We start from the raw sequence: 25,042 nt of genomic DNA on the forward strand, positions 1-25,042 counted from the left end.
GTCCAGTTAGATGCACATTCGAGGACTAATATTTGAGCACACAACCTGAAGGAAACTGACGACTAGTTGGCACAACTCTGCACACATGTTGTTAAACTGTTGAATTGAAATTAACTAAAATTCTCAGGGTAAATATTTTAGGTCAAAGGAGTTCAGATGACAAAAAAGTTTGGATTAAGATATTATAAACTTTAACCACCATGTGCTGAATCTGTAGGTGGTAATTTGCAGGTGTCGCTAATGAATACCCTTACAAAAATAAGTATACTTCAAGTTCATTTTCAAGTATATTTTAAGTATAGTTTCTTGGCTCTTGGGGCGTCAGCCTGGATCCTTTGGCTGCGCACTGCCCACTGCAGGTGGTGATGTGCAGAGTCCCAGACCCTCTCACTCTCTCGGAACCAGTGGTTGACGGAGGGGACGTTGGATGGTTCTCCAGACCACGGGAACAGTGGAGGCTGGTAACCGAGTACGCACTGGAAGGGAGTCCACCAAGCTGTCCAGTGGAGGAGAGAGCTCTGCGCGTACTCGCCCCAGCCTAGGAATTGGTTCCAAGAGTTCTGGTGGCCGTGGCAGAAGGTTCTCAGGAAGCGTCCAATCTCCTGGATCTTCCTCTCCGCTTGCCCGTTAGACTGCGGATGGTACCCTGATGACAAACTGACCGTCACACCTAGGAGCTTGAAGAAAGCCTGCCATACCTGGGAGATGAACTGTGGGCCTCTGTCAGACACAATGTCCTCTGGGATACCGTAGTATTGGAATACATGATTGAAGAGAAGTTCCGCTGTTGTCATGGCAGCAGGTAAGTCCTTCAGAGGAATAAGACGGCAGGACGACGACGACGAAAGACGACGAAAGGCACACTTGTTTTGACTCCGTAAAAGTCACTCACAGCATTAAACACAGACATAAAATCTTCTGAGGAGCTGGAGGTGCTTTGACAGCCGTCAAATGGCTGTTTAATGCATATTAATTTTCTACAAGTCAGTTAGGAGTGTCTTTAATCCAAAGTGGCCCGTGGTCAAGAGTCTTGGTGAGGGACCATGACTTGCTCGGGGCATATTATGTAAGTTTACTTTTGTATACACGTTGACTGTCATTAGCTTATTTAACTAAATGCTAACCTCATTTAAAGGAATGTGCACATGCAGCCACCTTAAAACCATCTATATCATTATTAGATGCAATATCATTCTTTGCATTCTTTGTGACTAAAGTCAGAAGTTTTATTAACTTAGCTTCATTCTCAGTTTTATTGTGGTACAAATGGAAATTTCCAGAAAGAGGGAGGAGTGAAAATGCACCAATTTCTTGGTAATGCAGCACAAACAATTTTCTTGGAATTAAGCAAAATTTGGTTGAAGTTTTTAGTGGAAGCAAAATTTCAAAGTTGTCAATGATGGCCAATTTTATATAAAAAAATAAAAAAATAAATAAAAACTTCTTTTTATTATTATTATCATTATTTATTTTTTATCAGAAAATATTTTAAATTGATTTCAATCAGGCGTCCAGTCAGGTCACAGTACTGTAACAGCAGCTATGCTGGTCACAAATGATATTATTACATGTTTAGATAATAATCTGCACTGTGCAGCTCTATTTGAGGATCTCTCTAAAGCATTTGGTTGATCACAAAATCTTATTGCAGACTCTTAGGTTTTAGTAAACTAAATTGATTCAGTAACTGCCTGTCAGAAAGAACGCACTGCGTCTCAGTTGAAAACTTCTACAGAATTAAAAATAAATAAAGACATCCCACAGGGATCTATTTTAGCACCAATTTTATCTTCAATTTATATATATATCTGACCTAGGTCATGAGACAACCACAGATAAAATACATTTATATGCTCATGATACAACTATCTACACAGTAGCACAGTCCACGAATCAAGCCATAGAGCTATTACATTTCATCGGTCATTTCAGTTTTCATTGTTAAATTTAAAATTGGTTTTAAATACTAATATATATATATATATATATATATATATACACACACTTGCTCTTTACCCACTGTCACACTAAAATAGCTGTTCCACTTAACCATATAATTGCTATAAATACCTGGGTATATGGCTTGATGAAAGGCTTTTAATATACAAACTGAAAATCTTTTAAAAAAGCTCAGACCTAAATTGGGTTTTCTCTTTCGTATAAAGAAATGTTTCCACTTTGAAGCTAAAAAGAGAATCATCCAAAGTTGTTTCTTGTCAGTGTTGGATTATGGTGGTGTGATTTATGCAAACCTATCTTTACTAAAGAAGTTGTATATGTCATGCTGCAATACGATTTGTGACGAATGCATCATCATGTTCACACCATTGTAATTTGTATAAATTGGTTGGTCCTCCTTGTACCAAAAGAGAAAAATGCATATGCTATTTATTGCCAAGGCATTATTTAGGCAAATTGCCAACTTATATCTGTAATCTCTTATCATATTATAGTTGTAATTTTAGGACTAGATCTTCTTTTAATTGTTCCTATAGAGCATATTCTGAGTTTGGCAAAACTGCCTTTTCCTCTTATGCTCATATAGGTTCTGGAATGAAACTCAGCAATTGTAACAGAACGACTAACCAACTATGAATCCAGCCGCACGGATTATGCACCTCCGTCAGGGGAAACGGACGATAGAGGAATATACCATGGAGTTTATTGAACTTGGCATAGGACACAGTATGCCTTATGATATTTTTTCGGGGGGACTATCTGAGCCGCTCAGTTCGTTCATGCCCTTGCATGATCCTCATTGGACCCTAGAACATTACATTGATCTTGTATTGCAACTGAGCGACTCCGCATTTACTGTGAGTGTTGTGGAGGAGGAACGCAACATTCACTTTGTACCCGATGTGCCAGAGTCCTCAATTGTCATGGCTACCACACCAGAGCCTCCATCCAAGATGGCCACCACGGACACTACTCCAGAGTCTCCAGCCTTCACGGGTGCCTCACTGGAGTCTTTAGTCAGATGTTCCTGTCTATTCATGTAGAGTTTTGTAATTAAAAAACACGCGTGCAAGTGGATTCTCCCTCTGCCTCGTCTCTCAGCAATTGTAAAAATGGACACACAATTTTTGATTTTAATACATTAGTAAATGTTGAAAATAACATTAAGATTAATAAATGCTTTAGAAGTATTTATCATTGTTAGTTCATGTTAACAAATGGAACCTTATTGTAAATCGTTACTGAATTTCCTCAAGGCAGAATCACAAAGATGCAAAAACATCCACTAAGTTTTGCTTAATTGCAAGAAACGTGTTTGTGAAGCATTTCCTAGAAATGGGTTCATTTTCACTCTTCCTTCTTTTCCACCCAATATAAATCAGTCAACTGAGCATTTCAGACACTCTCTGAACTCCAGCTCAGACTCAACAGACTCTTTCATTTCCACGAGCTCAAGAACGACGCACAGGTAAATCCATATACTGTACAAAAATAAATAATATAGTTCAGATACTGAAGATCATCTTTATAATGCATCTACTGTCTTTAATCAACTAATTTTAATTGTTGCAACTAGTCTTGAGTGCTCTTCAAGATATTAATCTTGATGTGAAGCTCTTTTAAATTGATTTCAGAAAATGTATTGATGCTTCAAATCATTCTAACGTATGCTGTAAATATATATGGAAAGTTGTTTCGGACAATAATGTGCAGTAGCAAAAGGTTTGTTCTTTGTAATTATTGCACAGAAATGTTATGTTTAGCAGTCAAACCCTGGCAATGTCTAAGCACAATTAACTATTAAACTAATAGCTGTTTAGCTAATAACTTTTGAACCAAATAATGGACCAAATTCTTTACCATTTTATTGAAAATGTCCTATTTTTAACTTTTTAAAATCTGATCTGCCACAAATTCAGCACAGATCAGATCATCTTCAGACTGTGCTTGTCAAAATCATCATCATCAAGCTAAAGTTAAAAAGATGAAAATAGCTATTTGTCATAGTCTCACTGCGTTGAGCAGAAGAACCTTACTGGGCAGCAGGCAGTATCTGCTCAATATATTCATGTTATTTATCCTTTTTCTACCCCATAACCTAAAAATAAAAAATCTTTTTTTTTTTTTTTTTTTTTTTTTTTGAAATAAAATAAAATAAAATAAATAAAGGTGTCATTTTCTAGTTTATGCCTATTTAATTTCAAATTGAAAAACAATCAAATGTTCATGGACCTGCCTCCAAAAAACTATACTATCTACAAAAACCTACAAAAAACTAACCATACTATGTGCAGATAAGCAGATGCGTCCAGAATATGAACGCAACAAGTTTAATAACATGTTAAGCCTTTTTCCTTCTATAGATAAAACATGGCTTAATGCATTAAGACAGTGGTAGTCTATTAAAAGACCAAGCTCGGTTAACATCATACTACAGTTTTTTTTAATTCACTTTGGTACTATTTTCACATGTAAGGTGTATATTTTCAAAACTCTTACACCGTGTCCTAACCAGACGCGATGCGATAAGATCCCAGCGACAAACAATTTGTCTGTCCACACCAGACGTGACGCGACTATGAGACGCGATAAAGTTGTGAAAATTGCATCAAAGCAATTTTAAAAAGCTGTAATTAACCTTGCTACAGTTGCAAGAAAAAGTATGTGAACCACTTGCAGAATTTGTGAAAATGTGAATAATTTTAACAAAATAAGAGAGATCATACAAAATGCATGTTATTTTTTATTTAGTACTGTCCTGAGTAAGATATTTTACATAAAAGATGTTTACATATAATCCATAAGACAAAGAAATAGCTGAATTTATTAAAATTACCCTGTTCAAAAGTTTGTGAACCATTGATTCTTAATACTGTGTGGTTACCTGGATGATCTACGACTGTTTGTTTGTTTTGTGATGGTTGTTCATGAGTCTCTTGTTTGTCCTGAGCAGTTAAACTGAGCTCTGTTCTTCAGAAAAATCCTCCAGCTCCTGCAGATTCTTCAGTTTTCAAGGATTTTTTTGCATATTTGAACCCTTTCCAGCAGTGACTGAATGATTTTGAGATCCGTCTTTTCACACTGAGGACAACTGAGGGACTCAAACACAACTATTAAACAAGGTTCAAACATTCACTGATGCTCCAGAAGGAAACACGATGCATTAAGAGCCAGGGGGTGAAAACTTTTGAATAAGTTTTTCTTATTTTGTTTAAAGATCATATTTTTTCATTTAGTACTGCCCTTCGGAAACAACAGAAGATACTTACATGTTTCCTGGAAAACAAATGTATCGTGTTTCCTTCTGGAGCATCAGTGAATGTTTGAACCTTTTTTAATAGTTGTGTTTGAGTCCCTCAGTTGTCCTCAGTGTGAAAAGATGGATCTCAAAATCATTCAGTCACTGCTGGAAAGGGTTCAAATATGCAGAAGATGCTTGAAAACGTTTTTCACGTTAAGCACTTTAGAATGTCCCAATGAACTCGGGTGTCTAGTTAATTGTAACGAGCATTTTAAAATGCGACAAATTCCCAAATTTGTAATGAGAAGCCCTTATAAACCGGCTGTTGTCAACAAAAGAGCAGCTTTGAGGGCTTCCTGTGGTTTTCCACCAAAATAAAAGCTTAAAATAATGTAAAATGTGGCAATGTTTACCTGCAAAATAAGAGTATTTAAAAAATTATTATTACTTTAACCATATAGAGATATATTCAAAAAAAAGCCTTGTTGTAGAAGCTGTTCATTAGCTTGTGTTCATTATCTTAATAACAACTCATTGAAGCTCTAAGTGTGTCACTCTCGTTCTCAGGATGAGATCGGTGGTTCTCCTCTTACTCCTCGTCACTCTGATGTTCACCGATGGATGGGAAGAGTTTCCCTGCGAGTCAGTTAATGATAACAACGCTTATTATAACTTTGAACACAAACATATTCTCCCATCTAATTTCAACACAAGGAGTCAAAGTGCTTGGGAAAGTTACATAACAAGAAAAGGTCTTTGTGGCAGAGCTCCTCAACAGTCCTTCCTCCGCAAAAACGATGAGGACAGAGTTAAAGGAATCTGCCATGAACGAGGCATCAGATACAGTGGCAACAAGTGCATCAGTACGAGTTCATTGAGAGTGTACATTGTTAAAAGTTATTATGATTCAAATAGAAAGTGTAAAGTTCGGTTTTGGTCTGAGCGCTATTATGTGGTTGTAGCTTGTGATGTTGTTGGCAACCAGTGTTTGCCTGTTCACTATCAAACACAAACTACCAGCCGACCATACGGAAATCTGCCCTGCGGGCCGCGGGCCTATATCTAAGTACAATATAGGGTTAAAAGTGAAAAGATAGTAGCAAATAATTTCTACAGGACGTTTAGCATAAGCATCATTAACCAAGACGAAGGCAAACATGTTCATTAGCTTCACTTCTATCCTCTAACATCACTTCTACAGCTGCTTTTAATCCTTTTAGGATTGTCATTTATTTTTCTGAGTGCTTCATTTAAAGTGTACAGAATCAGTGAATGTGTGATTAAAAATGATCAATTTTTTTTTGTCAAAGGTTCCCTGAAGTATTTGATTGGAGAAATTATTGCTGTTTATTACTGTTTTTAATTCAATAATGGCAAATACTATGCGCAATTTTTCAGAGCAAAATTATTTTTTCAAGCTCTTTTATATTCTTTAAAAAAACAACAGTGTAAATGCATGTGTGGTGTTCTGGTTTTGCAAAACCAAAGTTGTGTTATTCATGCAAAAAATAAAACGTCTTACTGTCTGTCAGTGTGAGTGACTTACTGTCCAGCTTTCCAAGCTTTAAAATGGCAGTGAACAAGGATCAACGAGTTATGAAGTAAAATATCTAGCTTTTCCGCAAGACCGCCTTCCGTATTCAACGTACGAAGAAAGTGTAAAACTCTTGCAGCTTACGCTATGTCCTACGCCTTCCCTGTTCAACTTAGAGAAAAAAGCTTAACTGATGTGAGGCCAGTTCCGTTTTTTCCGTAAATTAAATACGTCTAAAAAAGTCTTTTTGTAACAATTACTGACACCATGTCTACACCGCATCGCAACACAGAGTCTTGCACACGGGTGGGTACCCGCGGGTGATCCGCTAATATTTGATGTAACGGGTGGAGTTACATATAAAATTAGCGGGTTGCCCGCGTGCGATGCGGTGTAGACATGGTGTTAGTAATTGTTACAAAAAGACTATTTTAAGTACTACTAAAGGTCACCCAAAAAATTTACATTCTGTCACCATGTACTCTCCCTAATGTCGGCCCACACCTTTGTTTCTTTATCCTGTGGAACACAAAAATATTTGTAAATGTTTAGTTTGTTGTTCATTTAGCATCTACAGCAGGGCTGTCCAAACCTGCTAATGGAAGGCCACTGACTCTTATTAAACACACCTGAACCAGCTAATAAAGCTCTTCAGTCTCATTAGAAACTTCCAGGCAGGTGTGTCGGAGCTAAACTCTGCAGGACAGTGGACGTCCAGGGGTCCATTTCAGAAAAGAGGTTAAGTGAAATCTCTGAGTATGTTAACCCTGAAATGAGGGAAACTCTGGGTTTTCCGTTTCAGAATGGGAGGTATGCCAAACCCGAGAAAGCAGGGTAAGTCAAGCCCGTTTCTGAAAGAGAGGTAACTTATACTCCGAGTCAGTTACCATGATAACTTACTCTGTGAACCTAACCTGGTCAGGAGCAGGTTTTCTTCTGTAAACCCAGAGTTTCTTTCGGCCTCATCCCCCTTTTTAAAGCGCAAGCGATGTTTAAATACTTCATTCATTCATTCATTCACGCTGCAAAAATGAGTATTTTTGTCTTATTTCAAGTACAAATATCTACAACTTCTTAAATCAGGATGCATTTTCTATATAAGGAAATTATATAAGATATTTAGTCTTGTTTTCTGGGGGGGATCTAAATTAAGTGTATTTTACTTAAGTAAAATTATCTGCCAGTGTGGTAATAAAAATAATCTTAATGCAAAAGGAAAACAAAATTATTTGGAGTGTCTATTACTAAGTGCTAATTTACAGTAGTTCCGCCCGCCAATGTCACACAAGATTAAAAACTAGGAGCATAACTAACGGCTTCAGTGGTGTAGGTAGTAGTGCGTAACGTGTGTAGAATTAACTTGTGATGCGACTGACCGGGTTCGAGTCCGTGTTTTGCCGAGCTCGCTCTTCTCCCTTTTCCCATCACACATCAGAAAGGCATTTATTTTCAATAAAAATGAAGAAAATGTTCTAAAAGTGGAGGTAAAGTGCCTAACGAGTGTTTAATAATGATAAAAGTATTTATAAATTTAAGAAATATAATCATTTACACTCTGTTGTAATTGCATGTAATGTTAATGTACAACAATACTGAGGTGCAAATAGTATGTATCTGCCAGTATAAAATATAAGTAACATCTAATTACTATTTACACTAAAAATTAAATGAATATTCAGTAACCTACCGTTCTGCCAGTTTTCACCTCTGATATTATAACAGTGATAAGAATTAAACTTGTATTGACTCTGAAGTATGCAGACGTCTTTTTGTCGGGTGCCGTTGACATGGTGAGTCGTAAAATCGGAGCTCCATTGATGATGGCTTTTCATATTAGTCATGGTGCACGCGCTTAACTCAGAGTCAACCTACTCAGAGTCGATTGAAGTAACTCAATTCAGCTGTTCTGAAACCAAAAACTCAGAGTTTCCCATCTCAGAGTAAGTCAACTCAGAGTTGGTTGAAACTCCTTATTGAAACGGGTCCCTGGAGATTGTTGGGTGGCTGCAGACAGGCAGGGCTGGCCTTGGATGGGGAATGGCTTAAAATAAAATAAAATAAGCTTAAAATAAAATAAAATTAAGTTAAAATAAAATAAGATTAAAATAATATAAAATAAGAAATAGAAGCTAAAAATAAAAAATAAAATATGCTTTAAAAATATATGTAGCTGAAAATAAATTAAGCTAAAATATGCTTAAAATAAAATAAGTATGCATAAAATAAAATGATCTTAAAATAAATGAGCTTAAAATTAAATGAAATAAGCAAAAGATAAAAATAAGTTTAAAATAAATAAGCTTAAAATAATATAAAATAAAATAAGCGTAAAATAAAATAAGCTTAAATAAAATAAGAGTAATTTAAAATAATATAAAATAAGAATAAATTAAAATAAAATAAGCTAAAAATAAAATAAATAAAATATGATTAAAATAAATTAAGCTAAAATATGCTTAAATAAAATAAATATGCTTAAAATAAAATAGGCTAAATAATTAGGTCAATAAATAATTATGAATTATGTTGATTGATAATAAATTGTTAATATTTTGACTGTAATTATTATTATAATAGGTGTATTATATAAATGCAAATTTTTTGATATGCATAAGTCCCCTGAGGTACGTGTATGTCTGCTTATGAATCACATTCCCAAGTCAAACACTTAATATTATTATTTCTACTCTTTATTTATTTATTTATTTTAAACAATAGTTAAATAGAGTACAACATTTTACATATTTAAAAAAAAAAGAAAGAAAGAAAAGAAAAAAGAGGCCCAGATACACCAAGGTTATTGTACTGATGGAAGAAAAAGATTTAGGTTGAAAGATTCAGGTTCAGATTTAGTTTGAAGCACTCAGTGGCAAATAAACTAAACTCTCACAAGCAGAGCTGTATGTTCTGCTTTGTTTTCAGTCACGTCATCAGTATTTATTACTTTGGACAGACAGAATCAGAAGCTCTGATGGGCCGCTGTCTCATGACAGAGATATTATAACTCCTTTCTTGTTTTCTCTGTCCTCTGAAAGACGTTTCCATTCGCTTGCTGCCTCCATTGCAGATTTGCCTGCTCTGGCATCCCATGAGAGATCAGTTTCTGCTGAATCTGAAGGAAACAAATACAGACTTGTGTTTTTGTGCTTAAACATGCTGTCTGAATGCAGCCTACAGCCTATATACTGCACTGATTCATGGGATATGGGACCAAACTGGTTTCACAAACAAACCTGCCATTAGTTTTGAAAATAGCAACATTTTACTCTGAAATTAATCAGTTGAAATTCTCTCTCAATTAGTTGGGAAAGAGTTGGAAAGTCTGATTCATTTTAGAGAATCAGTTTATCCAGATGCTTCATATACAGTAAACAAAAGATTCACCAATAAAATAAAAGAATCACAGATTCATTTGAGTCCCTGAACAGCATTATTAGTCTTCGTTTTTTGTGAATGTTGATAAGTTCAAGAATAAAGATAAATTTCTGAGTGTCACTCACCTCCTGTAGGATGGCCGCCTTCACATCAGGATCGTTCACATTCTGATCCGATTCCACCTCCAGTTTCAGAACCTGTTTAAACACTGGGACTGTGGGACACACAATTAAAAATACATTTCACATCTATGATCAAAGAAACCTGCTAACAGGGACCATCTAAGGTTCTCAACAAGCATTCTTCCAGCAACAGTAATAGAACGTTCCTTCTAAGTTATCTAGACTTTAATAATGTTCTGACTTGGCAGAGGAGGCAGAACAGGAAAAAGATGGATCCTAGGGATGGCTACAGGTGGCGGTAGGGAGACGTTCCTGCCGCTACTCTACCACCTCGAGATATAGGAGCAAACATCAGTGAAGGGTCGCTCCCGGCTGATGACCTTGCAGCCAACACGCTGGCACCGACAGAGGTAGCCTTGCAGGTGTACCTACCTGTGCTTCCAACTAATTTAAGCTGGTTCTACAGGGCTGTTGGCATCCAGGGAAGACTGGTTGGTGGGAGGAAATACTGCATTAGGGGTGGAAGGAATAGTTACTCCTTTCCACATGTCCCCAAGGACTCCCAAGCCAACTACAAACAGAACAGGAAAACAGCCAGGAATGGAAGATGGACCAACTAGAACGGACTACACGGTAATGACTAGCACACTAAAAGAAAACAAATAAAGGATCCTGAGAAAATGCAGCTGTGGGTTGTCCAAAGTGACAACCTGCGTGTGAATCCACCAAGGAAAGACAAAGTGTGGTGGTAACCAGATGCGAGCTTGCACTGCGACAGCAGGTCAGAAAAGAGGGAATCACAGCCAGGTTGAGCACCACTATGCTATTGTCCCCGTCTTTGCATCAGGGCAGGAGGAGAAAGGTCAGTCTTCCCATCAGGGCCAGCACCAGGAGCAGGTCAACCTTCAACAAGAGCATCCCGATGAAACATCAAGCATGGGCAAGCTTTGACCAGAGCCTGTACACCACTCTCCAGTCCACTCTAAGAGGCAGTGTAACTTCTAAGTTAAACACCTTTGGCCTTATCATATACAATGAGGGCAAAATCAGACTTGGAGAGTTGCCCCAGAGGAGGATCACCTCCAAACAGAGCGGGAGACAGGAGCGGGAAATCCTCCAGCTGGTAAAAGAACAACCGCCAGCAACAGGGAAAAAGAGGGCCTGCAGAGCCTGGCCTGGAGCCAGATAAAAACACGGCTCAAACACCTAAGACGAACAGAAAGAATTAGGAAATGCAGAAAGTAGAGGGAGAAAGCAAGGGCTAGCTTCATCCGGGATCCCTTCAAGTATCTTCAGGGGTTGTTGGAGAAGAAAAAGTCTGGGATACTGCAGACAACCGAGTAGGAGTTGGAGGAATACTGCAACGACCAACTCAGTCACAGTTAAAAGGAGAGCCCGCTTGGATCACCAGAGCATGTACCTTAGCCACCAGAACCTTCCTCTCAGTTTTACACCAGCCCCCCTAAAAGTCAAGCAGGTGGTAGAGCGAGCGAGAGCTGCTTCAGCACCTGGACCAAATGGTGTACCCTATAGGGTTTTCAAGAACTGCCCCAGGCTCCTGAAGCTGTTATAGGAGACCCATCCCACCAGCATGGAGCATTGCAGTCACCACCTTCATTCCAAAGGAAAAAGACTCCTGTAGCATCAGCCAATTCAGAGGCATTGCCCTGCTAAATGTAGAAGGGAAGATTTTCTTCTCTGTGGTGGCAAAACGCATCACCGACTACTGGGTTTCCTGGCTGTGTGGAACATTCTGCCATGATTTGGGAACAAATCCAGACAGCCAAACGCAACACATCAGATCTCCACCTAATTTGGATGGACCTTGCAAATGCCTACGGGTCTGTTCCCCACCAGATAATTTTCTTTGCACTGAACTTTTTCCACATACCATCAAGTTTCCAGAAGTTAACAACTTCAACAACTTTTATGTCTGCTACACAACCCAGGATACCTCAACGCGTTGGCATCAGCTTCAGCTTCTCTCGTCCTTTTCACACTAGCATTTGAGATCATCCTAATAGGAGGAAGGCAAATGGTTTGCGGAATTAGATCGCAATTAGGCCAGCGGCTTCCGGCCGTACGGAGCTACATGGATTATGTCACTACACTTCTCCAAACGGCAGTTTGGCTATTGCAGAGGCTGGATGAGCTGCTATAGTGGGTCTGTATGAAGGTAAAACCTGCCAAGTCTCGCAGCCTATCAATCCGGAAAGGAGTGAGAAATTACAACATCTCCCCTTCTCGGTCAATGGTGAGAGAATCCCACTGTTGCAGAACAACCTGTATGAAGTCTTGGAAGGCTCTATACTACTAAGCTATCTAACAAGCACATGGCCACCTCTGTGGTGTCTCATCTGATTGACGGGTTGAGCAAAATCAACCAAAGCAAAAGAAATCTGAATTTTACTGTGGTCTTTTACTGAGTATGCCGTTGCACAGCTACTGGTTTGGACGCGGTAGCCAACAGACTAGCCACAACACATCAGACATGGGAAAACACACTCACTCGCATAGCAGAAGAATGGTCTTGGACTGTCACAGTTCTGATCATCCCACAGTCTTTCATCTTGTAAATGTTGTGCCACACATTCTCCTGATCCATTCGGTTGAGCAGAGTCCCAGTTTCTGAAGGAAGACACGTTGTTATCGGACCAGGCAAAAGCGTCTTGGAACAGGCCGATATATGTGACTTGTCCTGCAGGAATGAGCTGCTGGATCTGAAGGTTCTCGTCCTGGTTCCTCACGCTGACCAGATCTGTGTGAAACTGTCTGCAGTATCTCTGAGCTTCTCTCCATGGCTTTGGCTCATTAATGAAGATGTATTTGTGTTCATTATTCTGACCTTGAAGATAAAAAAAGAGAAGAGCTGAATTTGCATAGTGCTAACAACACCATTTCATGAAATCAAAGTTTAAATGTAGTCAGCAGATGTTATTAGTCAAAGCAGTTACACGAAAGCTATGAGATGGTGACTGAAAATAATATGGAAGAAAAAATTATATTTCATTTAATGTTTTTGCGTTCACTCACAAATAAACACCCCGATAAACATGTTGTTCACTTGTAAGCACTGGGATAGACTGTAAAAATGATTTTGAAGTTGTAGGCTGCATCTGAAATCGAATACTTCCCTTCTATATAGTATGCGAAAAACAATACGCAAAAAGAGTAGCATGTCCAAATACATAGTGGTAGGCGAAAAGTACTTCTGGCGAGATTTTGAAGTGCGCGTTCGACGAACACTTTACTATTTCATGAGGCCACGGGAAAGATGGCAGTGAAGCGACACAACTGATGCTGGTAGATCACATGACAGTTTATAATATGTCTAAATTTCACTCATACTACATTTATTCATACTAAAAATAGTGTCCTTTTCTAGTGATCACAAAGTGAGTTTAAATTCAATTATAGTACCTACTCAGACAGTATATAATTTTGGACGCACCAATAGATTTTTGGAGCAAGTTTAACCAAAAATACTACAGCCTATGGAGCCCCTAAAGGGACATGGTGATGGAAAAAAATATCAGATGGGAGAAAAAAATGCTTTTGCGTTCCGGGAATCTTTCCATTCGCCCGCAAAATATTTACATTCACCCCTGAAATTTTGCATTCGCTCGCAAAACGCAAACTCAAAGTTTTTCAGAGAAATGCAAATGTTTTGCAAGGCTCCGTGTTTCAAAATTTCAGTCTTTCAAAATTTTGTGTTTAATTCACATTAAGAAAAAAAAAAATCTATTTCTCTATAATTAATTGTGAAATTTACTAGCAATTTCTGAGTGAAAATTCTTTCTACACTAATTTTTCCTCCAACCTCATTTATTTCCATCGCAAAAAGTTTTGTGTGCAAGCACACAGTTTCTCGGGGTTTGCAAAAGTTTTGCGAGTGAAGCACTGAGATGTTTCCCCCCATCTCTTTTATTTACCTTCACCATGATGACCCTTTAGTGGCTCCATCATACACATCTACAAAAATGTATAAATGTAAATGCAATACCAGTGGCCAGTAATTACCATTGTAGCATATGAAGGTCCTGGACGGCTCACACTGTGTGTCACGAAACTTCCCATTATCATCCATTACTGAACAATATTCACCAGCTGTGTTAGTTGGTTCTCGTGGTCCCCAGTTTCTGTATGCAGTTTCTCCTTCCTTGTAAAACTCTCGATCAGCCAGAGCCCACTGCCACTGATTGTGACTCGTTTTCTTCAGTCCGATCCAGGCGTATTCAGTGTACGTGAAGTTTTCAAGAGCAAAGAGCTCCTCCATTTCTGCCCGGTCCGATAGAGTCACCAGATCAATGTAATTGTCTCGGCAGTACTGTTGAGCCTCATCAAACGTCTTGGATTGATTCAAGAAGCAGATGAGTTTAGAGGGATTTAAAGTGCCTTGAAAATATAATATATAGCATTTTTGGTTATTATAATTTCCATTTAAAATGCATTTGCAAATGCCATATATATTATGTAGGTCCCTATACCTGCTGCATGATGATGCATAAAATACCCTGAGCTACTAACATAAAGAACACGTGTGTTTACATGAAGAGTTTTATCTCACCTGTAACACAGTATACACCACAGCTCAGGAGGATGAGAAGAAGCCTCTGCTCCATGACTCTGTCCTGTCAACAGCAAATATTGACAAACTAAGAACTCAAATAATGACTAAAAATAACAGGTTGATTGATCAATTGATCAAAAGTGAGTTTATACATTAAGCAGATTCATGAGAACAAAATCTACCAATAAGGTTAAACAAATAATCTTAAGTTTATTTTTCTGACATCACTGGCAGATATTTGTTCTTGTTTAAAGCACTTCAATTTTAAATACATTTTTCAGAAAACAAGAACTTTTATCTTCTGCATCTCGTCTTGATTTAAGAATGTTTAGATATTTTTTATTCATCATTTGTAAGTCACTTTGGATAAGAGAGTCTGCTGAATGAACAAATGTAATCATTGAAAGAATTTTATGCAGTATCAAAATATGAAGACAATCCTTAATAATAGTATTTTTTTCTGAGGTAAATGTGTCTTGTTTGAAGCATGTTCAGATATCTTAGAAAACAACTTGAGAACTGCTGATAAAAATTCAGAAAAGTTTCTCACTCACCTGTTGTGTTGAACTCAGATCTGTTAAAGCGCTCTGACTTCGGTTATGCTTTTTCCTGCTTTCTGGTCTTCTTATTTGCTCTACGACCCTTCTGAATGACACAGACTGATTTTCATCCTAAATTTGCTTGAAACATGAAGCCTATTATTCAAAACACATTAAATGAGGTCATGCAATGGAAAATACTGACAGGCTGGGTAAAGACAGCTGGTGTTTGGTGCTTCAATAAAGTGACGAAAAGATAGAAGAACCAAGAGAACTGTAGAACTGCTCTTATATATCTCAGGAATTCATTTAGTTTCAACTTTCTCTCAGAAATGTATTTAATATTCCTTCAGGGAAATATCAGTTGTTAACTGATAAGATAACACTGAAAAAAAAAAATTAAAAATTTCCAGTACAAATATCTAAACATTCTTAAATCAAGATACAGAAGAAAAATATCTCATCTTTTTTTCTAAAAATGTAAAGAAGTGAGTTTTTAAACAGGAACAAATATCTACCGAGTAGATAAAATTTTTTAAATTAAGTTGATTTTTCTGACCCCATTGGCAGATATTTGTTCTTGTTTTGAACTTCAACTCTATTCTGATACAGTTTTCAGTAAACAAGACTCAATATTTTAAGTAGTTTTTGCTCCTCCAGTAAATGTATCTCAATTTAAGAATATTTAGATATTTGTACTGGAAGACAGTCATTTTGCAGTGTATCGAGCTAAAATTAATGTAGATAGCAGATCTGGGAACAAATTGATGAGAAATGTTAGAGTTCTTAAGCAAAGAAACTTGTCTTCATATGCTTTCCGTTTACAACTGAGATATTAAAGAGGTCTCCTTTATGATTTTTTTGTTCAACGATATGCCACAAAACCCACAAAAACTGGCAAGAACAAAAGCAGATTTACAGATAAACCTGGACGTTTAGATCACCTTTATGGAATCATGTGTGAACTTGTACAGGTTGTGCGATGCCCTCATCTTTAAAAAACTACGAACAAACTAAACTAGATCAAAGATATGACGCAAGTGACATTAAACACGTGTTCAGTTACTGTATATGTGGATAAAAATGCATGTTTGTGCTGTTTTATTGCCTTTAGAAACCAAACTAAACAGTAATTTCTCATATTGTTGTTGTCGATGCCATTCATGATAATACATTAGTCCTTTTCAATGTATTTCAACCATATTTTCTAGTACAATAAATCATTTTGTTACTGTGTTGGGATGCCACTTGATGTCCAATCTAAAGTTGTAGAGAAACACTGAGGTCATTGACTTCATTTAATTCATCAACTTCCGCTCAACTCAAAGCTTTGTTTCTGGTCTAATCCACTCATTTTCATGACATTTTGTGTACATTTGACTAAAGACCTGGTGAACCTGACTGGAACATCTTTCCTATTAGTGATCTGCATGACAGATTGATGCTAGCTCTATCATTCCTTAATCCTTAATCACTTCTGCTTGCATTCTTCTTCTTTTTTTTAATGTTAAGTAAGTATTTAAATGTCAAAATGAAATACTCCAGCCACTTTATTTTAGTGCACTGTTTGAATGTTAGGAGGTTGTTGGTGAACCTGCTTGATGTGACACTTCTGGTCAGCTCACATTAAAAAAACACAAAGAACCTTTCAATGATCAGTTCTTAAAAGAAACATTTTTTGTAGTGTGAAGAACATTTTAATAATCTTAAGAACCTTTTTCACTGTAAAGAATCTTTAGTGATTCCACAAATGTTGTAATAAAGTCTGTCTCTAATGTATGGAAGCCCCTTTCTGCCACATCACGCTTTCAAAAATTATAATTATGATGAAGTCATAATTTATGAGGTGAAAAGTTATGAGTATGACAAAGTCATAATTATGAACTACATATAAAAATTATGACATACTAAGTCAAAATCATGACTTAAAAAGTCATGATAATGACATGAAAAGTCACTTATGAGAAAGTAAATTATATGACAGTCATAAATTTGACTTTTAATCTCATAAATGATAAATGTCATCTGTATTATATATATATATATATATATATATATATATATTGTTCGGATACTGTGAAAAATGACTGGTGTAAAAAATTAATTTTTAAAAAAAAAAAATTTTTTTCCACTAATCTACTTTAAGATGTTACTGTAATAACACCATGCACTGAATTAAAACTGAGTTAACTAATTTCATTTGAGGAAACTGATTGTCTTAATTTGGTCAATTGCCATTTAATATTGTGAGTATATTAGTACTGTGAACTTGTTTTATTTGAGTCCACTAAGAAAGCACAAGACTATCACTGCATCAGCAACTACACAACCACTGCCTTTAAATAAAGCAAAAATGTATTAAAAACCATCAGTGTTTTCCAATTATTGAATTAAACATGACTTAAACACAGGCTCTGCTCTTCAGCACAATGGTAACCTCACGAAACAAAGACAACAGAAATGATCAAGTGATAGAGTAATTTAATGATCAAGAGATGAGATTGCTGGTTGTACATGAGTTTATTTGAGCTGCTGTTGTTGACACGTTCTTTTATGTTTAGCACAAAAGGAATTAGATATTTTATAGCCAACCTTCACTCCTTCATGAATAAACAATATTTCATTTAGCTGAGGCACATAATGTTGGTGCTCATTGATTCACAGTCATCCAGTCATTTCTAATATAAAGTCATGATTAACACATGAAACTCAATATAAGAGAGAGAAGTAGCCACAACAGCATACAGAGATCCTTAAAACACAAATGAGGAATTTAAAAAACTCACACCATCTTCAGTTACATGAATTATATCATGATAGAACAGAAAGAAAACAGTATAAACATACAGTATAATGATGAGTATATGATGCCCTTTGACCCCTCACAAAATTTGATTAACTCTGAAGTAAATAACACAAAACGAGACAGAAAGAGTTTGTAAAAACAAACAGCAGTTCTGGACGTCGAGGCTCTTAACAATTAACAACTGAACAAAAAACGTCAATATTTGAAACTGTTTATTTAGACTTACATGATACCCTACTGTGTAAGTCTCTTTTATTTTATTGTATAACCATACAGACACAGGTTCATGGGTTCACAGAGATCATAGTGGCAAACCATTAAAATTTTGAAATGTTTCAAAAAAGCCTTGTTTACTGAAATCACGTGACTTTAGCAGTTTGATACACGTCCTGAATGATTCACAACAAACTAAGTGATGAATGAAACTGAAGTTAAAGGAAGTGAACACACAAGCATTTGTTATCTTACATGAAATGTATGTGTATCCATTCACTCTTCATATCTGCTGCAGATGAAGTTGAGTTTGTGAGTTTCAGGACGGCTGATCCAGCGCTGATCTCCTCCAGACTGAACTGCTCCAGATCTCACTGTACGCTCACACTCTTCCTCTCCTGTGCCGTTCCCTGGAGCCCAGTTCTGATAGCACACGGTCTGTCCGCTCACCCAGAACCAGAGGCCCACAGTGCAGGAGTGACGTAAACCCAACCACACCTCCTCAGTAGACGCCTGTTTAACAACATTCATCACCTCGACGCTGAATCTCTTCTGAACGAACCGAGACCAGATCCGTATGATTCTGTCTGCAGTATCTCAGAGCTTCAGACCACGTCAGATTCTCTTTGATCAGAATCAGTTTATCTGGACACAAAACAAACCACAAGCAGAAACTAGAGAGAGACTGATCAAAAACAACATGCAGAACAAACACTGTGGAGGAATTTGTCATGTCAGACATGTAGTGTGAACTTTAAGATATCTGGAGGTGATGGATGGATTGTGTGTGTTTTGTGAGGATCTGCTCACCTTCATGACACACAAAAGGATGTTGTTCGCTGCAAGGGGCGTCATTCCATTGTCCCTGAGCGTTCGGATAAATCTCTACACAGATTTGATTTCCTCCAGCATTATTAGGTTCACCAGTATTCCAGTATCTGAATGAGGAGTTACTCTGATCTGACCACTGCCATGAGTCTCTGACTCTGAACAGACCGATCCAGACATCACCAGATATGAGACTATCATTGATGAACTTCTGAAGCTGTTGACTCTCATTCTGGTTCCTCACACTGACCAGATCAGTGTGATTCTGTCTGCAGTAACTCTGAGCGTCTCTCCAATTCTTCGTCTGATTGACAAAGACGAGTCCTGTGTTCGCTTTAAGAAAAACAAATGGAAACAGATTCATGAATCAGTTTGTTCATTATTCTTATGCTGCTTTATGGTTTGGATGTGAATAAGAGCAGCAGTGGAAACATCAGAAACACGTGTCATTCAAAGACTGTTTCTACAGCTGATGATATATTAAATATTCACAATATATTCATGATGATTTTGCTGATAAAACATTAAGTAACATCTTGTGATCATTTTATTGAAACTTTATATTTCTTCATTATGTTTCTTAAACATTTCTAGATACTTGATTCAGACACAAAGATCTGAATGAGAGAAACATCAAACAGATGAAGATGTTTCACTGCAGCTGAATATATTTGTGAACTAGTCCTTAGAAATATGTTAGTGAAAAGTTCATTCAAAATGTTGGATTGTAGACTATTAATATATACAAATGAATATTGTTGCAATATTAATATTAATGTTAGTGTTTGTCTTGTTTCTAGTCTGATTGATTTTAAGTTGTAATGGACAATGTGAGTTCATTTAAAGTTCATCTAAGAATGTCGTTTTTACAGGTTTGTGTTGAGATCCTGAAAGATGAATGAATAAATAAATCCTTTCTGGAAATAAAATATATTTCCATATATTTTTGATCAGTATTTTAAATGGTTTAAATATATTGAAAAATATACAGAATACTATATTGTGGTAATATATATTGAATAACACATAAGGAACTGTCGGTTTTCATATATTGAAAATATGTGACAATATATTTCCGTTTATTCTTTTCATAATGGAAATCTCACAGCTCAAGACATTCAGATGGTTTATCACATACTCTGTAACTAATTATCACAAATTCATGTCTAAAATGTTTTATTAGTTTCAAACATCTACTTAAAGAAAAGTTACTTTTGAGAATGACAATATCCAAAATAAAACTACATTTATTATTATTGTTTGTTTATTTATTTATTTATTTTAAAAAAGTGAACACAATAAAATCACACTGACGTGTATTAAGACAATAATTGAAGTTTTGTTCATAAATATCAAGATGTGACAGGTTGTCTGTTGCATATTTAAATTTTATCCATTCATTAATTCCATTTATGTTAGTCAAAACAATGGTTTGATATTTTTGTATTTTATGTAATTTTGCTGTAAATTCTCTACACTCTCTAATGGCAGATTCCCACAGTTATCCCAAATGACAACAAAGGAGCTGAACTTACTGTTGTTAGAAGAACTGCAGATGAAAGTCAGGCTGATACTACATGACAAATCATGCCATTGTCCATTTCTCATCATAGCACACTCATCTGTGCCATCAGGTTGTCCAGGAGCCCAGTTCAGATAGAGCACAGGATCACCTGAAGACCACTGCCATTTCCTCTGCAGCCCAATCCAGACATGTCCATCATTCACACTCTTGTTCAGCTCGATCATGTCGTTCATGTTGTCAACGGTGGCCAGATCTGTGTAATTCTCTCTGCAGTATCTCTGAGCTTCAGTCCAGTTCTTCGTCACGTTTATAAAGTGATACTGACGCTGAACACATTCAGATACGGAGCAGAGAGCTGTGAAAGAGAGGGTTTGATTTAATGCTTTTCATAACAGAGTCAAACCTGATGAAACTATAAACCATAAATAAAACAACAAACACACTCACCAATGAGAAGAAGAATGAAATATAGAGTTTGCTCCATTTCTGAGGAAGAAACACATTGAAAAACTCAGATAATCCCATATTCATCTTGAAATAAAACATGATCATGTAATTTAAAAAATAGCAGAACAACACAATTCACAATCATTCAGACAATATTAACATCTCAAAGTCTAGTTGTGTTTGAAGAATGAACATGTGAGTTGTTCTTACTTTAGAGGTCGTGTGTTTCTGTCCTGAGTCTGATGTTTCTGTCTGCAGCTTTAAACAGTGTGATCATTATATCTGCTCTCATCCCTCATTCATCATCACATCATTTGTTTATTGCCCTGAAAGCCCCTATATCATATTCACTTCCTCTATATTTGTGTATCTGTCCAACTCTTTCCCTTTATTTGCATCTTGACGTCTGTGTCAGTCAGTGTCAGTCTATATGAATATGGACCTTAATTAAAATATCATGTATGTTTGTGTTTCTCACTTTTTATCTGGTGCTGGTGACAAAGAGGGAGAAACGTTTTTCTGCTCTCATGGTCTTTCTTCTTTTCCCTCTTCTGAGAGCAGAGACCCCTGGTGTTGAGGAGGAGACATTCACAACAGAGACGAGATAAAGACATTAAAGTGCTCATATCGTGCTTTCATTCCCCTGAAGTTCATTTATAATGTTAGTAAAGGTTGTTGGACTCTCATTATCCCACTGAAATAATAACATCATCTTCTGCTGCTGCGGTTTCAGTCTTATTTCCTCTAAATACTTGATTGTGATTGGCTGGAATGCAGATATAAAACATTGTTAATATTTTTTTATTTTTAGAATGATTTTTTTTCATGAGAATTACATTTATTTTAATTATTTTGAGTTGTTTCGTATTCCTGCTGTTTACCTTTTTTTCATGTTTATAACATATGAACACATTTGCACGTAAACACATCCTCATCACTCATTTTCTTATCTCCACATCACATGCAGACGTTCAGTCTGGACAATATTTACATCTCTGACGTGAAACAGGATAAACAGTGAGTGTTTTTGTTCTAGTCATATTTCATATTTCATCCAGTCTTATTCATCTATTAGTTTTATTGCAGTGTAAGACTGAAAATATCTAAAGGATATTTTAAAATGAACAAAGACGTTTGCTTTACTGTTTCAACCCCCTCTCTCTTGCTACAAGGGCCATTGGAAAGGCTCAAAGGTGTTGATAGTGATCAAGCCCTGTAGGCCAAAATGTATATACAATATATAATGTATGAACTGTCACAACTTTAGCACAGTGAGGGAAGTTTTAATTTCCTGATTGGTCAGTTTGAATGTCTTATATTTGGTTTCAGTCACATGGTCAAGGAAGGGATAAAAGAAGATTGTAACTGTTGCTCTGAGGCTTTTTTATTCTCTGCTTCTTTTCTTGGGCTCTCTCTCTCTCTCTCTCTCTCTCTCTCTCTCTCTCCTTCCGGTTTGAAGTGGGAGAGGTGTCACGGTGAGGGGGAAAGTTTATGGACTTTTCTTTTTTCTTTCTTTCTTATTTTTGAACACAATTGAGATCTAAAAGCTATCATTAAATATAAATATCATTAAACAGTTGAGGACGTGTTGCTGGATGTTGCTGAGCAAGTGGGACATGAAAACATAATTTCAGCATCCCAGATGAATAAGGCCGTGGTGGTTTTTTTTGAAGGAGGAACAAATGGTGAATCGGTTGGTAGAGAGCGGCATTGTGGTAAGTGGAGCTTTGTTATTGTTCAACCTTTAGTATCTCCAACTGTAAAGGTAATAATTTCGAATGTGCCGCCATTCATTCCTGATGAAGATATACAGCGTGAGCTATCTAGGTATGGAAAATTTGCGAGTGGAATTAAGATGGTGCCGCTTGGATGTAAACATGAGTCTTTGAAGCACGTGTTGTCCTTCAGACGGCAGGTGTTTATGTTTTTGAACGCTCCAACTTTAAACGTGTCCTTTCGTTGCGTGTACGAAGGAAAATCGTACATGTTGTACGCAAACACTGGGGAATTGCGCTGTTTTGAATGCGGTTCTGTAGGACATGTAAGATTGTCTTGCCCACATAGGGAAGAAGTTGTAAATGAGACCGGTCAGAATAAGGATTTGAATGGTAGTGTGGAGGAAATTATCGTGAAAGAAGGAGTGGAAACTGAGGATCAAAATAAGGAGAATGAAAAGGATCAAGGTAGTGTCGGTATTGAGGGTGAGACTAATGGTACTGAAGTGTCGAAGGTAGTAGAGGATATTAATGGTGAGATACAGGTGGTTGAAGAGAAGGACAGAAAATAAGAAAAAAGAGCAAAAAGGAAAGGTGGAAAGTGGTGAAGAAGTGATGTTAGTTGATGGAGATCAGTCAAGTGGTGCAGGGATAGTGATTTTGGAGGATAATCAATCTGGAGAAATGGTGGATAAGGGAAAAAGGGAGGAAAGTGAGGATGATGCATTGTCAGATATATTAGATGTGTCAAATTTATCTCAGGTGGGATGTGAACAGGTTTATTCTTTGGAAGAAATAGATGTTTTTTTGGATGAAACTTTTGGGAAAGTAGCAGAAGTGAAGGATTACTTCGCTGATACTAAGAAATTTGAATGTTCTGTTTTATACTGGATGAAAAGAGTAGGAGAAGATAAACTAAGTAAGAGGAAGAGGTTCCGTTTGAAAAAGTTTGTCACGAAAATAAGAAAGGGGAAAACCCCAAAGAAAAGGAAGTTTAACTAAACTGGATAATGATGTGTAATTCACTAAGGGTGTCTCTATTTCTTCTTCTATTTCTGTCTTTCTTTTCCCTCTTTTGGAATATTTTTATGGAGGTTGTAAGAGTAGGATCCTTAAACATAAATGGGGGAAGAGATAGGGTTAAAAGAGCAATGATTTCTGAATTTATTAAATTAAATGATGTTAAAATAATTTTCTTACAAGAAACACATTCTGATAGAAATAATGAAGTGGAGTGGTATAGATGGTGGGAAGGGGAGTGTAAATTAAGCCATGGAACAAATTTTAGTATGGGTGTTGCAATTCTCTTCTCGAAATCTTTGGCTTTAAAAATTGTGACTACAATAGAGATAGAAAAAGGTAGAGTTTTATTAGTTATAGCAGAAATTAAAAGTGTTACATTTCTTTTCATTAATGTATACGCTCCGAATATAGGATTACATCATGAAATAACATTCCAGAAGTTAAATGATGCAATAAAGCAATATGATGATGGTAATTATTGTGTTGTAGTAGGAGGTGATTGGAATTGCACAACTAATTTTATACTAGATAGGAATGGTGAGGAGCCTCACTCAAAATCTAGTAAGTTATTATTTGATGTCACAAAAATTTTTAATTTAGAGGATGTGTGGAGAAGTAGGAATAAGTTTGTAAAGCAATATACCTGGATAAAGATATTAGATTCTGTTATGACAGGAGCAAGATTGGACAGGTTGTATATAAGTAAATCAGAAATGAATAGAGTTGTTAATACTTATATTTTACCGAATGGCTTTTCAGACCATCATATGGTGACTTTAGATTATAATATTGTAAAAGGGTCAAGATCTACATTTTATTGGCATTTCAATGTAAAGTTGTTGCAAGACAAGGATTTTTTTGAGAGATTTTTTTTTTTTTTTTTTTTTGGGAAATTTGGAGACAGAGAAAAATTAATTTTGAAAATCTGACTCAATGGTGGGAAGTGGGAAAAGCACAGATCAAAGTTTTTTGCCAACAATTTTCTTATAATGTTACTGCTGTAGTGAAGAGAACGGTGAAAAATTTAGAGATTGAGATTAATGAAATGGAAAAAAGAATGACTGATGTTGATAACAATGGTTCAATGAATATTGTAAAAAAGAAAAAAATGGAGCTGAAGTCATTGTTGGAACAAACAATGACTT

The 25,042-nt window shown here is 36.5% G+C and overlaps 1 long non-coding RNA gene and 1 pseudogene across 1 annotated transcript; one reads left to right on the forward strand and one right to left on the reverse strand.

Moving 5' to 3' along the window:
* Positions 1-50: 50 nt before the first annotated feature.
* On the forward strand, positions 51-6,726 carry LOC127516655 (uncharacterized). The gene is made up of 3 exons (XR_007931045.1): positions 51-1,066; positions 2,546-3,427; positions 5,768-6,726. It is a non-coding gene; the product is annotated as an uncharacterized LOC127516655 (long non-coding RNA).
* Positions 6,727-17,804: 11,078 nt separating this feature from the next.
* LOC127516585 (C-type mannose receptor 2-like) lies at positions 17,805-21,471 on the reverse strand (annotated as a pseudogene).
* Between the last annotated feature and the right edge of the window lie 3,571 nt (positions 21,472-25,042).

The sequence above is a fragment of the Ctenopharyngodon idella genome, chromosome 7, assembly GCF_019924925.1.
Source record: "Ctenopharyngodon idella isolate HZGC_01 chromosome 7, HZGC01, whole genome shotgun sequence".
Taxonomy (NCBI): domain Eukaryota; kingdom Metazoa; phylum Chordata; class Actinopteri; order Cypriniformes; family Xenocyprididae; genus Ctenopharyngodon; species Ctenopharyngodon idella.